We start from the raw sequence: 18,324 nt of genomic DNA, 5'->3' as shown, positions 1-18,324 counted from the left end.
TATTGTTTATCCACGCTCATTGCTATTTTGCTTTCACAAGGAGTAAGGCTTTACCAAAGTAGGCTACTCTGTGCTTTCTTCGTTCTTCTCCTATCAGATTGGCGGTTAACAGCCAGGCACATTGCTGCCACCTGTCGGATTGGATGCAAACTGTAGGGGACTTTGAACACACCTAAAAAAACACAAAAAACAAAAAACAAAAAAAATAATATAACAACTTGAGAGATTTTTTAAATACTTTTGCAAAGAAAAAGCCAAAAACACACACATAGGCTAGGTTCATACCGCAGGTCTTAATGCACGAATACGATTTTTTGGTGTTTTTATGACTCGAGTGAGGCATTAACCTGACGCCCTGAACAGGAAATGTCGCATAAAAGTTGGACCATCTCAAATCCGATCTAGGTCACTTTCGTGTTTGGTTAAAATCTGATCTGGGCCACATTTTTTCCAGAATGTGGCTGCGGTCTGAACTGTCAAGTCCCTCAAATTGGAATTCATGTAGAAATTAGGTCAGCAAAGAGCAAGAGAGACAGGGCGCTACGGTAGCGTTAGCGCCTAGCTTAACGCGGCTTATAGGGAAGAGGCAAAAAGGTGGGCTTGACAACAGTCATAAAAAGATAAAGTGGGGGGATAAGCCTGAGAATGCTCTGTTTTCTCTCTATGCTCCAAATAAGCAATATTTCAAGATTGTTTACACGGCTGAGAGTCGGGGCAAACTGTCCGTATGTGTGTGCGCCATGGACGCACAGTGCGTGCATACGATCTTTTTCATGAATTTACCCTTTTAAATGTTTTTTTTTCTTTGGATCGATTATTTATCATCTAACAAATCGGAGAAAATGCGACAGTAACAAAAACAATACAATTAAGCGATAATTATGAGGTAGATATCGTGACTTTTGTACAGATACCATTTTTTTCAATTTGACTTAAATTGTGAAGTTTAAAATATGTGAGTGAATATTTTATTAGTCGTTTTTTTTTTTTTTTAACGAAATATTAGAGATCAATTAATGATTCTAAGCCAAAAATGACATTTTGAATAATAAATATAATTAATTACCTTCATTTTATGGTTGGGTTGAAAAAGTAGAGGTTAAACGACGTCTGTAAAAGGGGGTGTCCAGGGTAAAACGGACAAATTAAAAATAGTTCGAGGGCTTAATGCGCCATGAATGCTGTGGTTGTTTTGGCTTAATATACAGCAGTGTCTTTGAAAGAGGAGTGCAAGAGCAGAAAATGTTTTTTCACTCTTGTCTGTGTTTTCCGCCATATATTTATATTTATTTATTTTTTATTAAAGATACATTGCTGATAAGAACTTTTTTCCATGTGCTTATGTAACACAAATGTGTTATGTTAATTAATTAAGTTTTGAGTAAAATTATTATAATATTATAATTATAAACAAAAAATGAATTTTCATATGCAAAAAAAATTATAATTAAAGGGTGACGGTTATCGGGCCGGCCGGCTCTACCAATGAGGCGTCCCCTTGTTTTTTTGTTTTTTTTGTCAGGCAACCTTCCATATGCTTCATCACAATTACCTCATCAAGCTGACTGGCGACTAAAAGCAAAATTCCTGGAATCAAAAAATAGATTCAATGTAAGAATTGATATGGGATGACCATACAGTCATAACACAGGAGGCTGTGTGTGCACCCTCATGCGAGATATGACGGATTCATTGTTTTTCTGGCTGCTTGCCCTGCCTTTAGGTCATGCTAGGTTGTCCTGGGTGACACATCCATCTCTCTCGCAAAGCCTGGTGCTGCAATCTGAAGCGGCAGATCTGGTTACCTGAGGGTCCTCCCTTGAGCTCTGAGCCCATATCAAAGTGCACACTTGAACAGAGGGATGGAGGGGGGAGGGGGGGTTCACATCTCAGACGTCTGGGAAAAGAAAGGAAGGGGGTTGAGACTGTTTTACTTTACCTTGGATATATTCGCTACAGAGGTAAAGCTTGTTCAAATAAAGAATATCTTCACTGAAGTAACTCATAAAAGATGTAGCAAAGAATCCCGGGTGAGCTAAGGTGAACGCTATAGTTGGCTCAAGAAATGGCCTTTGTAAACAGTATAATGGGAGAAAATCAGCAGGTGTTGACTGTAGTCAGCCATTAATCAACAATGATGAGGTGATTCACGGACACAATTGAACAAGTGCTGGAAAAAAGGTTTCTGTAGGGTGAACATTCTGCATGCAACCATAGTGATTATCTCAGCATGGATGTGGACTGAAGAAAAATGTCGATTTTCTCTTTAAACAGGTTCTTTTAATTCTCTTAAATGAACAGGAGATTGCATCACACAATTCAGGAGCAAAAAGAAAGAAATAATCACTTAAGATTAGTATTGTTTTCATCAATGATGATGATTACGAAAATACCTTGTCAACGAACAAAAAATGTGGCTTGGCAGACTAAAACATAACGAGATGGATGCCAGCTTTCGTCTGAAAGGATGAGAAGGAGATGAAAATTCGCCATAGTTTCCGTCATAAGTTCACAATGTGTGACATTTTCTTGTCGTATGTGTAGTTAGCACGCATCGTAGCAGTGATTGGTCGTGTCACACATGTGACTAATTGACCAATATAAACCAGAGATATGATCCTGTTAGTTTCATAATAAGAAATATGTTTTCTCCACTAGAGGGCACTCATTCTCTTTGGACAAATTATTCATTTCTGCATTGTTTTTGTATTGTTGTTGTCCACAATTCTTTGCAGACCTCGGACAAAATGCTGGACACAGTGCTCGACGCCAGTTGGAAACTAGCCGCCACAGCTTGCTGGCTTCCACCCGAGGCTAGAATTCATAATGTGATGGCATCACAGTCCGACAGACTGCCTCCGAAACCGACTTCTGCGTCGCCTGCGCCTCAACATTTGTATGATCAACATTTGTTGTTCAATGTTGATGAGCTGAAGATCCACATTCAAGGGTTTTATCTCCGTTAGCATTTTAGCATAGCAGTGCAACCGGAAGAAAACTAGAAGTCGTCGAGTCCCCCAAAACCCTACAAACACAACGCCTCTAATGGCTTGGCGGTGAATACAGAGCAACGCCGCAGAACTATTGAATGCTCATTGCCGCCGTCGTCGCTTCGCCGTCACCGCAACACAGTATCAAAACTCAGGCTTAATGCGTTAAAAATGAAATGGTTGTTTTGACAAACTCGTCAAAGTTTATATTCGTAAAATTACAACGAAATCCGAAAAGCTCTTTAGCTGCCCTTTAATTAGTGACGGTGAAAGCGATACAGACCCCCTCAAAATATAAAAGAGTTGTCGTCATTCAATTAGTCATCAGTCGACATGTTATCACAAAATGTTATGAAAATATTTTATAAAGGTTGAAAATCTACTTAGTGTTGCTTTAATGAAGTTATGTAGTAGGTTATAGTCTTCTTTTTCAAAGTATAATAATAACATTTCATATAGATAACTGATAAGTTCATAGTACAGTTCATATAAATCACTTAAGATTTGTGTTGCGAAATAAAATACCATTGCTCATAAATAAAAATCAAACATTGTAAGCAGTAACTCACAAGTTACTCAGTACTTGAGTATTTTTTTCACCAAATACTATTTTACTTGTACTTCAGTACATATTTTAGCTGACTAATTTTACTTGATTTATATTATTTTGAAGTAACACTACTCTTACTTGAGTAAAATTTTTGGCTACTCTACCCACATCTGGTCGCCAGCATAGGAACGAAACTCATTTGTAACCCGGGGACTACTTGTATAAAATTTTGGCCCACATGAGATCAAATTGCCATGAATGTGGCGCGCGAGTCAAAATGAGTTTGATACACCAGCTTTAAATAATTGACCTACATTGGTATGAAAAAGTATCTCAACCTTTTGGAATTTCTTACATTTCTGCATTAAATCACCATCGTTGTCAAAATCACACAGATGAAAATACAGTGTCTGCTTTAACTAAACCCACCCAAACATTTTCAGGTTTTCATATTTTAATAGCATACAAACAATGACAGAAGGGGTGGGGGGAATAATAAATTAACCCTCTGCCCAAGGAGACTTTAAACCAACAATTGAAACCATTTTTTACCAAACATTTTAAGTTAGGTGTGTGCCCAATGAGAGGTTTAAAGCTGCCCTGCCCACTATAAAACACACACCTGGTAAGAAATGTCTTGACGAGAAGCATTGTCTGATGTGCATCATGGCTCGGTCAAAAGAGCTGTCTGAAGACCTGCGATCAAGTATTGTTGATTTGTATACAGCTGGGAAAGGATACAAAACCATCTCTAAAAATCTAGATGGTCATCAATCGACAGTTAGAGAAGTTGTCTACAATGGAGAGAGTTTGGCACTGTTGCTTCTCTCCCAAGCAGTGGCAAAGATGACGCCAAGAGTTCAGCACAGAATACTCAGAGAGGTTAAAAAAAAAAAAACCTAGAGTGTCTGCTAAAGACTGTCACTGCCACAGAGCAATATCTCTGTGCACACATCAACTATATGTAAAACTATGGCTAAGAATGGTGTTCATGGAAGAACTCCATGGAGGAAGCCACTGATGTCTAAAAAAAACATTGTTGCATCTTTAATGTTTGCAAAAAGGCACTCGGACACTCCACAGAAGTATTAATGAAACCAAAGTTGAAATGTTTGGGAGTAACACACAACGTCATGTGTGGAGGAAATAATGGAACAGCTCACCAACATCAACACATCAACCCCACCGTAAGGCATGGTGGAGGGAGCATCATGATTTGGGGCTGTTTTGCTTCCTCAGGGCCTGGACAATTTGCGATCAGTAATGGAAGAATGAATTCAAAAGTTTATCAGGATGTTTTGCAGGAAAACATGAGGCAGTCTGTCAGACAGTCGGAGCTAAAAAGAGGATGGATACTGCAACAAGCCAATGATCCAAAACACAGAAGTAAATCAACTTCAGAATGGTTTCAGAAGAACAAAATACACATTCTTGAGTGGCCAAGTCTTAGTCCAGACTTAACCCCATTGAGATGCTGTGGCATGACCTAAAGACAGCAATTCACAACATATTAAATGTCATGGTTCACTTCCTTATTTTTCCCCATTCTGTCATTGTTTGCATACTATCTCCATTAAAATATGAAAAACTATAAATGTTTGGGTGGTTTTAGTGAAAGCAGAAACCGTTTTTTTTTATCTGTGTGATTTTGACAAAGATCAGATCACATTTGATGGTGATTTCATGCAGAAATGTGTGAAATACCGAAAGGTGCAGACTCTTTTTCCTACCACTGTCACATCAATGTTTCTGAAATGTGGTTGTATGACATGGTAGGACCTTGGAATACCGTGAAAAAAAATACTCATGCAAACTGATATCTGAAAGCAGAACTGAATGGTAAGTGTGCCAACATGCTTGCTAACAGCATGTATCGAACCGATCTCATTTTTGTCTCAGGCCACTTTGTAGCGCACATTGAGTGGATGACTAAATGTGGTGACCATATGCTCTATTCTCTCCCTGCCACCCATATTGGTTTTCCTCATCTCCGACTTCCCCTTTGTTGGTTTGTTCTGATTAAGTCCACTTTGTGCTCTCTTACGTTGTTGGACTGCACCATCTGTGTGTAGCTGAGCCACGGGAGGGTCATCAGAAGATCCAGACATGTTCCATTACAGAATGTTTCAGTGGAATTGCGTTTCAAGCAACCATGTAAAGAAGGATTGAGCTGAACGTAGTCCAGTGCTTCGCCACCAAAACACCAGCTGGTGTGCATTTCACAGCCCATTTGTTCCTAAGGGGCATTTCTTTCCCTATCCGGGAGGCTAGCACAAGAAAAAAAAGCATAATTTTGAATATATGCGACAACACCATTAAGTCTAACTGAATGGTATGATCTAAAACCGTAGTTTTCCTTTGAAAATGCATTTAGCGTTGCACTAAATGAGACTCAAGAAAATGGATTCTTTGCATCATACAGAAGACTGATTATAAACATTTCAAGAAGTGCTCGGTTAGATCCATCCCTCATGTCCCAGTAGGAATGGGAGGCATCTTGCTGACACGTATGTAATGTTGTGGAACAAACTCCTTCTAGGTACAGAGTAGCAACCCTTTTTTATCCGCTCAATCTTGCAGTCAAATGCTGACAGTGAGATGAATGAGGCAGCCATGGGCCTTGGGTAAACAATGGAAGTCTATACGTCAAAGATAAGAATACACTTTGATAAAAAATTTATGGCGCTCTTTAAAAAAAGAATAACCAAAAAACAGGCTCACATCTACGTGTCTACAATGCATCGCAAAATATATAAGCTAACCTAAGGGGAATCTTTTGGGATCCAGCAAAAAGAAGAAAGGAATGGAGAACTATTAAATATGGTGTGGTGGGAAATGGACAGCTTGATAGCACACCTTTCAAGATGTTAGAACAGCGAATAAAAAATGAACATTCATTTCTCCTGCAGGAACAATCCCTCTCAATTGTATCCGTTCACCAGATGTGAAAAGATTGTCGCCAACATTGTACAAAGAGCCAGCCAGAAAGTGGGTTACACAGATCTTAATGGAGACCAGACATGATTAAAAATGACAGTTTTGTAGGAAGTGGCAGAAGAGAGTTGTTCAAAGAGTGAAGACTTCACCAAACATTGATTCAATCATTTCCAGAGAATATTGAAATGGACAGTTTTAATCCCTCTAACCTCCAATATTCTTCCGACTAAAGTCCCATAAAAACCCATAACACATTTTCATAGACAGAAGTATGTACGACAGTAATGTAAGATAAGCTTGAGCCAAAGGGCTGAGCCATATGCCATATGCGTGACAAGGGTGTAAATCACCCAGGGGTGGGTAGAGTAGCCAAAAATTTTACCCAAGTAAGAGTAGCGCTTCTTCAAAATATTACTCAAGTAAGAGTGAAAGTAGTCATCCAAAAAATGTATTTAAGTACAAGTAAAAAAGTATCCAGTGAAAAGACTACTCAAGTAATGAGTAACATTTTGAGTAACTGCTTCTTTTTGATTTTTTTAAAACAATCATATCTACATGAATGCCTCAACGATATAAAGTCGTGGCTCTCATGTAATTTTTTAAGTTTGAATGACAGTAAGTCTGAAGTCATGGTGTTCAAACCGAGTAGCCAGGCCTCCCTGAATGTTGACCTCGGTTCATTGTCTCCGTTTCTTAAGAATTATGTCAAAAATCTAGGGGTCCAATTTGATGCTGATTTTAAATTTGAGAAGCAGATTTCTTGTGTTGTTCGGGACTGTTTTTATCAGCTTCGCCAGATTGCTAAGGTGAAATCTATTGTTTCACGCTCTGATATGGAAAAATTGATTCATGCTTTTGTCACAACTCGGCTGGATTACGGTAATTCTTTGTATGCAGGTGTCGGTCAGGCGGCACTGGCCCGTCTGCAACTTGTACAAAACTCTGCTGCTCGACTCCTAACTAGAACCCGCAGGCGTGAACATATCACCCCAATTTTAGCATCTCTTCACTGGCTCCCAGTACATTACCGAATACATTTTAAGATATTATTATTTGTTTTTAAATGTTTGAATAATCTTGCGCCGCCATATTTGTCAGAACTGCTTCAGCCTTACAGTCCAACCAGAACCCTCAGATCAGCTGACCACCTGCTTCTAGTAGTCCCAAGATCAAGGCTGAAGCTTAGGGGTGACCGTGCATTTGCGGTGATGGCGCCCAGGCTGTGGAACCAATTACCACTTACTATTAGACAGGCCCCCTCACTTACGGATTTTAAATCACGTCTTAAAACATTTTATTTTTCTTCAGCTTTTAATGTGCAATGACAGTTTATGACCTCGTCTTTTATTTATTTTATTTTATGTGTTTGTTTTATCTTTCAAAGTTGACTTATTTTGCTGTGTTTTGCTATGTAAAGCACTTTGGTCTCCTTGGCGGATTTTTAAATGTGCTATACAAATAAAGTTGATTGATTGATTGATTGATTGATTGATTGATTGATTGATTGATTGATTGATTGATTGATTGATTGATTGATTGATTGATTGAACAGTTGTTATAATGATACTGTACAATAACGCATTGCATAACCGCATTAAGCCAAAGAAATAATAATTTTTAAAAATCATTACATTAAACAGGAAAAAAAAACAGTCATGAAGAATTATTCATTCAAAAAGCATGAGTGCCTTGCCCTCTAGAGCAGGGATCCCCATCTGCCGGGCCACGGAGCGCGCATTTGCTACCGGGCCGCATAGAAATAATAATTTAATAACGACCGCATCCTGGCCGAATTAACCATGTGCCCCTGCTTAACACACCAATATCCCTGTCTACTCTAGATATAACACTACGAGATAGATTAGAATGTCGTCACAGAAGTCAATTGATTGGACTGCTAGCAGTACATCTTGTTTGTGTATATAATATATCTAATTGCGCTTGTCCTCGATAATAACGTATTGCTAGGCCGCGGGAGCAGCACATTTGTTCCCGGAAATAATTAACCCCCACACGAGCGAATATGACTGGAAAACAGACGTCTTTGGAGATATTTTTACGGCGAAAAGGGCACCTGACGAGCCTACAACCTCGAAGACCCACGAACTGCGAAGGAATGGATTTGTGACCCGTTTGTGAATAAACCGAGTGATTCGAGCATGTCTGTGAAACAGGAAGATCAACTTGTAGAGATCTTATTAAAAGTACATTTGAGACAACAACTCTACCGAGGTTCTGGATTAAAGTCATTCTGGAATATCCTGACATCGTTACAAGAGCATTGAAAACCTTGCTACAATTTCCAACATCGTATCTTTGTGAAGCGGGCTTCTTAATTAATGTTTAACGACAAGTCGAAGTCGTTAATGGTGACAGCGGTGTGCAGTTGTTGTGTGCAGCTTACATGGCAGGATGTATCTGAGGAGAACTTTTCTACAAGACTTTCCATGATCAAACGTTAGTTAATATTCCTTTCTTTCAAGAAAGTTTGTAGTGTTTACCTTGGAATCGCTGCATTTGCGTATTTTACGGCTATGTTTAATGTTACGCACCTGCGCAGAACCGCATCGTTGCAATTTTTGATGGGTTGCAAAATTTGTCAGAACACCGGTCCGTGAAAAAAAGACCCAAATAATACCGGTCCGTGGTGCAAAAAAGGTTGGGGACCCCTGCTCTAGAGCAGTAGTCTCCAACCCCGTCCTCAAAGGCCCGATGTGGGTGCAGGATTTTATTCCAACCAGACAAATGACAACACTTTTTCACCAATCTGATGTTTTACAAGTGCAATCAGTTGAGTGCAGTCAGGGCCAGATAAAGAGGGTTGCGACACTCCCATAGGGATCCATTATACAATTTTACATCCGGGTTTTTCAGGTAGTGGCGCCACGGGTAGTTCCAAACATGGCTTCGGCGAGGGCGGACCGTATTCATACGAATGGCTGGCTGTAAAGTGTATTCGGAGGTAAGTTGATGAAAAAAACGATCCCTTCTGAATTTTCAGCAGTCTGGATTCTATCAGAGGCGCTTTATGATGCATATGTTGAGCTTTATTTGTATGTGCGTGGCGTAATTAAACCTATATTTTATCTTGGTTGATACGCGATCTTCTCCTACTTTTTAAGCTGAGTCTGCTAACTAGAAATGTTATCGCCAGGGATAAATTCATTAAGTCACTACCTCTTTTAAAATGTCAACTCTCTGAGAGTTGTGACCTACACACTCATCTGTATTTGTGAGTATTGATAGACGAGCGGCTTTCGAGTGCTAATTAGCTCGATTTTGTAAGCTTTGAACTAGGGTTCCCCTCATGAAAAGTACCAAGTCAATGCATGACAACCTGTATTCTTTACACCAAAAGTTTGACATGATTATATTTCAGAGATGTATATAGGTTGAAAAGTGATGTCAACAAACAATTTTTTAATTAAGAACTAATTTAATGTATATTATTTTTTTAGGTTACACATCAAGCTGTTGTTGGTGCCTGCTGATGGTGATTGCTGGCTGTGGGCACTAAGCCTATTTTCAAATAGCAACGGACAAACAAACAAACAAACAAAAAAAGCCTTTTATTTCATGTTTTGATGACTGACCATTGCCATCCATTTTTTTCTGCTGCTCTTGGTCCTTGGGGAAACCATGCTGCACAAGCAACCATCACAGGCCACTGATCTATAAGATGTTAAGTGTAAACAATGAACCATGACACCAATTTCACCAAATGTTGAATAAATAATGTGATTTTCTTTATTAAAGGGTAATAAGTTGTTATTGTTATACATTACGCCATGTTGGGGAAAATCATCGTTGTTCCTGTCTTTTAATCGTTTTGTGTTGCTTGGGTCCAAAATGACAAATGCCTTAAAAGAGGTACAGGTTTGGTGTTGCTTAAATTAAAGGCTATATTCAAAATTTAGTTAAGTTATGCAGGAAATATTTGTTAAATATCAGTTCTTTGTGTTTCAGGTCAAACTAGTAAGTCTATAATATTAAAAGGAAAATGTACACACACACACACATATGTGTGTGTATATATATATATATATATATTTTTTTTTTTTTTTCTAAAGGGCGTGACCACAAACCCAAACTTTTTGGGAAACAGCAGTGTTTTTATATGTCAATGTGACAAAACAAACTTGGAACTACCACTGAGAACTTGGGAACAAAATATGTTATGCATGGCGTTGTCTTTAATATATTACCACAGGTAGGTGAATCAAGGAAATCTAGACATTCTCTGGAAAAACAGCATTCTTGTTGTGAAAAAAGAAAAGCCTGAATCATCTTGCATTTCAATGTAAAAGTTGATATCCTGTGCTAATGCTAACACAAACATGAAACTTTCACTCCACATGGGAAAGTTCCCTTCTGCGTACGTTTACATAGTTTTCAGTTGTCGCCTTACCCCTCCAAATGAGAAACTAGCATTTAAATATATGTTATAATGCAATGACATAATCAAACTAGTACTTAGATACGTTATTTTATCCATTTTCTCATAAATGTCGCAATTATGTTATATAAATGTTATTTCCTAACGCAGAGAAGATATATCAATTGGTAGCACTACGCACAGTCATGGTTCCACTTCCCATCATGCATTTGGGCATGGCTACAGTATCATTTACTGGAAGCTCAACAAATACACTAGATGGTATTATTTATCACAATATACAAAGTCACAAGTCTTTCTATCCATGGATCCCTCTTACAGAAAGAATGCTAATAATGTAAATGTCATCTTGAGGATTTATTGTCATAATAAACAAATACAGTACTTATGTACTGTATGTTGAATGCATATATTTGTCTGAGTTTTAGTCATTTTTTTCTTAATGCATTGCCAAAATGTATATGATCGGGAATGATTGGAATTGAATCGGGAGCAAAAAAAAGCACTCAGACCGGGAAATATCGGGATCAGCAGATACTCAAAATAAAACGATCGGGATCGGATCGGGAGCAAAAAAACATGATCGGAACAACCCTAGTAAATTGTTTGGCGTTCACCTCGACTGGGAGAGCCAGAAAAAGGTACAGTAACCTGGGGAGTATAATCATTGTTATTATTGCGTATTCTCTTCACTGGATACTTTTTTTACTTGTACTGGAGTACATTTATTGGATGACTACTTTTACTTTTTCTTGAGTAATATTATTTTGAAGTAACGCTACTTTTACTTGAGTAAAATTTTTGGCTACTCTACCCACCTCTGGCCAGAATAGCTTGACGTTGTGAGGTTGGATGCAGGAAACTCCAGCCCAATTGATCCATGAATGTTGTGTTCTTCATTCTTGGCCTGTAACATGCACATGTTGAGTAGAAATCTGATTGATTCTTGAACAAAAGGCCGCATTCTTTTCTTTTTGCAGACTAAAAATGGAAAGGAAACATACTCATTAATGTTGGATGTATTTTGCTGCTCTTTTCCAGATGAAAGCAGTAAATACTCCAGTGTAAAGAAAACTCAAGCAAATATTTGCACCAGACAGTTTTTTCTTTCTCTCTCGCTCGCTGTTTTTTTTTTTTTTTTAAACTTCCATTAAGCCGTGAATGGATGTTGACACTCTCCTATTTATTCATTTGCATTTAGATGCAGCAGAGCCTATGCTACTCCAAAGAGTGTGGAATCATTTTATTTTCCTACGCAGAGTTCTTTCAATTTTAATAATAAAGAGTGCTTCATTGTAAGAGAAGTATCTTGTTTTCCTTAACAAAATGTGAAGTTCAGCTGTAGTTCATGTCATTGGCTCCATTGAACTCAAAACTTACCGTTGAGACGACGACGTACGGAGAAGAAAGTCTGAGTGTTATCCTCCTGGCTTGACTCAAACTATAAAACAGACCGACCAAAGCAGGTGCATGGACTTTTTCATGTAACATTTCTGACATATTGTCATATTAAATTGTGGTGCAGATTAAGTTCAAGGGCCAGATGCATGAATTCTTTCGGTTGAGTTTGAAGTGCTACCCCAGGGATTTCGAGTAACTCAAATAAAACATAAGCATGTGCCTTTCACAGTAAAGAAATATAAGACATTTTAAGGTTGATGTGACTGCGAAAAGACTATTATTTGCCTGCAGCGAAGGAGGAAGTGGGTGTTTTGGAACCGCAAAGTCCGATGGGACTCGGTGGATTGATGGATTGATCAACAAAACGTCAGACTTAAACAAGAGGGATGAGGTTTGGATCTCGTCCCCTGTCAAACGCGTATAACAAATGACCTCAAACTTGAAATGATAATGACAAAATAGCATATTAAAGTATGATTTTACACACTCTGTGCGCACATTTGGCAGAATTTTATGAACTTCTCAATGCCATAAAATCATCTGGGCCATCCCAGAACTGGGTCAAGGATATTATTTGGACCCATTATTTCTTGAAGTTTTAAAAGGTTCATGAGGTCCAAGTAAAGACAGGCTAATATGATTTCCCTGCTAGCTAATTATATCATGAATAATTTGTAGTGCAGCGCACTGGCAACTACTGTATGTGCATGTATGTGTAGGTGGAAAAGATAATGGAAGGGGAAATGAAGAGACAAAAAAAAAAAGATCAGTCTTCGAGACAGAGCCGACAAGGTTACTGATGTTCCAATGGGCTAAAAGGGGCCATAAAAGACGGGCCGTTCGCCCGACTTAAGATGGTAATAAGACAAGATAATACATAGCTTTCTAATGAAACCTTTTTGAGTTTCCATCTGCTCAAGACTCTGGAGTGAACTTCTTTTAATTTGTCACTAAAATGAAAATTACCTGAAAAGGGCACACTTAGTTGTCAGATTTGCTAATAGTTTTTTCTGGGTTTGCACTTTGGGTATACAAAGTATAATATATCTGTGATGCAGTGAGTAGCATTTAGCAAGACGCCAAACACTTAGGAGCTAAGCCTTGTTTGCATTAAAAAGGGATGAAAGTGGCTAGAATTTCTTGCCAGAACTCCCTGACATGAAGGTCGCCACGGAGCTAGATTTGTTTGTTTTGGGGGGTTGGGGGGCAGGGAAAAACCTCCTAAATAAAGTGAAATGCAGAGAAAACTACTTTTGCCACAGTTTCAGTGCTGGCCAAAAGTATTGGCACCCCTGCAATTCTGTCAGCTAATGCTCAATTTCTCCCTGAAAATTATTGCAATTACAAATGCTTTGGTAGGAATATCTTCATTTATTTTGCTTGCAATGAAAAAACACAAAAGAGAATGGGGGTGGGGGGGGGGGGGGGTTAAATCATTATCATTTTACACAAAACTCCAAAAATGGGCCAAACAAAATATTGGCCCCCTCGAAAAATCATGTGAAGCGGCTCTAATTTGTGTAATTAAAAGCAACTGTTACTTACCTGTGGCGCATAACAGGTGGTGGCAATAACAATCACACTTGCAGCCAGTTAAAATGGATTAATGTTGACTCAACCTCTGTCCTGTGTCCTTGTGTGTAGCACATTGAGAATGGAGAAAAGAAAAAAGACCAAAGAACTGTCTGAGGACTTGAGAAGCAAAATTGTCAGGAAGCATGGGCAATCTCCAAAGACCTGAATGTTCCTGTGTCTACCGTGCACAGTGTCATCAACTAGTGTTAAGCCCATGACACTGTGGCTAACCTCCCTAGATGTGGACGAAAAAGAAAAATTGAAGCGAGATGTCAACAAAAGATTGTGCGGATGGTGGATAAAGAACGTATACTAACATTCAAACAAGTTCAAGCTGTTGCAGTCCGAGGGTACCATAGTGTCAACCCGTGCAATCCGTCGGCGTCTGAATGAAAAGGGACTCTATTGCAGGATACCCAGGAAGACCCCACTTCTGATGCAGAGAAATAAAAAAGCCCAGCTGGAGTTTGCCAATACTTACCTGAGAAAGCCAAAAACGTTTTGGAAGAATGCTCACTGGTCAAATGAGACAAAAGTAGAGCTTTTTGGGAAAAGGCATCAACAAAGACTTTACAGGAAAAAAACGAGGCCTTCAAAGAAAATAACACGGTCACACAGTAAGTTAAATAAGGAAAAACTAAAGAACAGTACAGAATATAGAGAGAATCAAAATCTAAAAACAATTTTGCTTTATTTATTAGTGAAATTCCGAATTTTTCGGACTGTAAGTCGCAGTTTTTTCATAGTTTGGCTGGGGGTGCGACTTATACTCAGGAGCGACTTATGTGTGAAATTATTAACACATTATGATATCATTTTACATATTATTTTGGTGTTTTGGAGCGACACCGATGGTTTGGTAAACTTGTTAGCATGTTCTTTATTCTATAGTTATCTGAATAACTCTTAATAGCTATGACCACGTTCGCGTTCTGCCTTTGGCAATGTGTGTTCAATTGTATTATTGACTTTTTTCTACTGAAATGTGTGCTAACCGTTTGTGTCATTGCTGTAATAGCACCTAATTATCATTTATTTACGCTGATGCGAACCTGTTTGGTATCGAGGACGAAATCGATTCAGCAAATTATACAGACGTCCAGCATCGTCATTTGGGAGTTTAGCTCGCTGTATAGCCATGAACGAGCAGTAGCGTCCTGGTGAGGACAGTATATTCGCATTTCGTTGTTCATGCATCATGTAACATCATTCATACTGTACACTTATTCGGCATGTTGTTCTCTATTGTATTTTTATATGAAATTGCCTTTCGAGATGACATATCTATTCTATGTGTTGGATTTTATCAAGTACATTTCACCTAAAAATGCAACTTATACTCCAGTGCGATTTATAGTCCGAAAAATACAGTACTCCTTGACATTCTTTTTTTAAAATATTGGATATGTCGTGTCAGATCAGAAGAAATTTTATTTCAGAAACTCTCAATGTCCACTCATTCAATATAAATAAATACTTGTGAATTCCTTTTATTATCACCAAACAACATAAATTTTGTTTTTACTAAGTTTAAACATAATTTATTATAATCAAAACCAAGTAATCAAACCAAAAATATTTGTGTCATCGGCAAAATGAACCAATTTCAAAACTTTCAAACTTACACACATTGCAAATATCATTAATTTATAAGATAAACAATTTGGGCCCCGACACCGATCCTTGTGGGACCCCACACACAATATTCAGTTAAGAAGAACAAAAATCCCCTAGTTTAACAAATTGTCTCCTCTTAGATATATAGCTCCTAACCAAATCTAATACTATTCCCCTAATGCCATATTTATCTACTTTGCTGATTAATAATTGATGATTAATGGTATTAAATGCTAATTTTAGGTCAATAAATATTCCTATTGCATGTTGTTTCACATCTAGGGATTTTGTGATTTCTTCTATTGTTTCAGTGCCATTGTTGTTGCACATATATCAGTATCGGTTTGATATCAGTATCGGATTTTTGCAGTTGGACAAAATCAGGATATCAGTTATCAGTTAAAAAGTGACTATTAACAGACAACTCTAGAAATTACAGTAATAATAATTATCTGTCAAAGAGAGGACTTAGTAGTTGTAAAAGTCCGCATTGTTTTTTTCTCAGAAGCATCAGTACATTAAATGTGTTTGTTTTCTTGTTTGCCTGCAAACAAGTCGGGCGACTAATTAGTCTTTTAGCTGCATAACTTTGGAGACAATCTGTGAGGCAGCACCACACATTGTTGTCGTCCCTTTGGGTGTTTTTGACACGGTTGCGGACACAGTGCAATTTGTTCCCTTTCTGCCGTTATCATTTTGTCATCCATCAAATTGCGTCAGCGCATCCTTGTGTTTTCTTCCATTCCGCCAACATGTGCCTTTACTTTTTTTCTTGCCGTCTATAGAAGATTAATAGAAACTGTCTGCAAAGTCCCATCTTAAACTGTTGCAGTGTGACATTGAATTGGTTTGTAGTTCAAAGAGATGACTGAGTCAAGAAGCTGAGTGTTTTGAATTTGGCTGAAGTATTCGAGGGCTTTGTGCTGGCAAAACAACATAGCAATACATAGACAAAGGTATTAAACAATAGAAAAATAAAGGCTAGCCCACATTTTAGGCTCAATCGATCAACTGGGAAGCTAATTTTATGTCCCACATCCAGAGGTGGGTAGTGTAGCGAAACATTTTACTCAAGTAAAAGTAGTCATCCAAAAAAGTACTCAAGTACAAGAAAAAGTCTTCGTTGAAAAAATTACTTGAGCAATGAGTAACATTGTGAGTAACTGCTTACAAAACCTGATATTTCCTTTTTTTTTTTTTTTTTTTTAAATAATGGTATTTTTTTTTCTTAGCACAAATTCATGTATATGAACTGTTATTATCATAATGTACTATAGCCCAGTGGTCCCCAACCTTTTTTTGCACCACAGACCGGTGTGATATGGGCCTTTCTTCCACAGACCTAGACGCCATATATTGTATGCAAAAAAAAAAAAAAAAAAAAGTTGTTGTTAAAGTGCATGCGACACTATAAAAAAAATCTTAAATACCATTATTATTGGAATTAAAATCATTATTTTGAGACAATTCAACAATTTGGCAAAGCGCAGATGATGAGAAATTTGTCTTTAAATCTGCCGTTTAGCTCCTCCTGTCATTATAGGGCTCTGTCGCGTCCATCTGGGTGATGACGTCAGAGAATCAGTGATTTCAGCGGAGTTAGCATTGAGCCCAAAGGAGGATGTAGCGTTTTCAGCGATTCTGGTTAAACTGAGGATTTTTTTTAACAGTATTGTCGATCCTGAAGGAATATGGCCTTCTAGCCAGACCGCCGGAATCACAACAGCCGAACCGCAGGACCCGCGCTGGCACAGATCCAAGGAGCCAGGCCGGCAGGACCCCGGCAATCCAGCCAGAAAGCCAAACTCTGCGCGTTCACCTTATTCCTAACCCTTTGTACTGACTCTATCTTGAGAGGTTTAAAGAAGGCTCACCAAAACCAAGTTGAGATTTTATTCAGATCGACAGAGATCAAAATGGCAAGGCGAAAGAAAAACACTTAGGCCGGGAGGCCAGGTCACCCTATCATATGTCAACAAAAGGTTCACGAGAAAAAATGAAAACGCTTAGTTAAACATTCAGTCTTTTTAAGGCTCTCACGGGGCCAGCCGTGGGCAGGAAGAAGGGTGTGTTTGGGATTATTGTCTGTTTGTTGATTGGACAGGAGGATTCGGGAGTTACTGTTGTCCGGGCAACAAGGGTTGTGGATTTTACCATCTCAGTGTCAAAGGGGCTCTTGGAGTCTTGTCAGTCGTGATATCAGTTGGATATCGGACGTTATCCTGTGTTCCTTGTGTTAGGACAGACCGTCTCGCCATTTCTTGTGGACTGTCCGGGAGAACAGATTGCAAGACTTGGAGGTGCAGACGTGGGGTTGTCAGCATCAATCTTGCTCAGTTAGTTGTATGACGCACGCGCTGGGCTTCTGTGATAAAAAAGCGTTGTTTATCTGTTATGCCCTAAATTCTGCTTGTTTTCCTTAAACTAGGGTATAAGTGCTGTTTATTTTATATTGGGTGTGTTAGAGTAATGTAAACAGTCATACAGTAAATACTCTTCCCTGATTGATAATATTAAGTGTGTTAGAGTAATACAAACAGTTAGATGGTGCCTATGAGAGAAGGTGCTATCTCTTTCAATCCAGAGGAAGTTTGTGGGGGATCGCGGAACCGGTGGGGGATCCCAACACAGACAACAGGGAAACGGAGTGGGGAGTTGCCAAGTTCATTGAACACACACGAGTATTGCTCAGACTGAACGAGGAGTGGTTGTGGTGGGCACCGTAGTTGCCAACGTGGGTACCCGACAGTTGTCGGGTTGGTAGTTCGCCGGGTAAGTGGAGGTATCCGGCGAGGAGCGCGCCTATCAGGTCCTGGAGGCGAAAAAATGATTTCACGAGCCGGTTGTCAAAATCGGTA

Source organism: Corythoichthys intestinalis, chromosome 20 (assembly GCF_030265065.1).
Source record: "Corythoichthys intestinalis isolate RoL2023-P3 chromosome 20, ASM3026506v1, whole genome shotgun sequence".
In the NCBI taxonomy this organism is placed as follows: Eukaryota; Metazoa; Chordata; class Actinopteri; order Syngnathiformes; family Syngnathidae; genus Corythoichthys; species Corythoichthys intestinalis.
The sequence above is the reverse complement of the archived record's forward strand: the minus strand, read 5'-3'. Positions refer to the sequence as shown.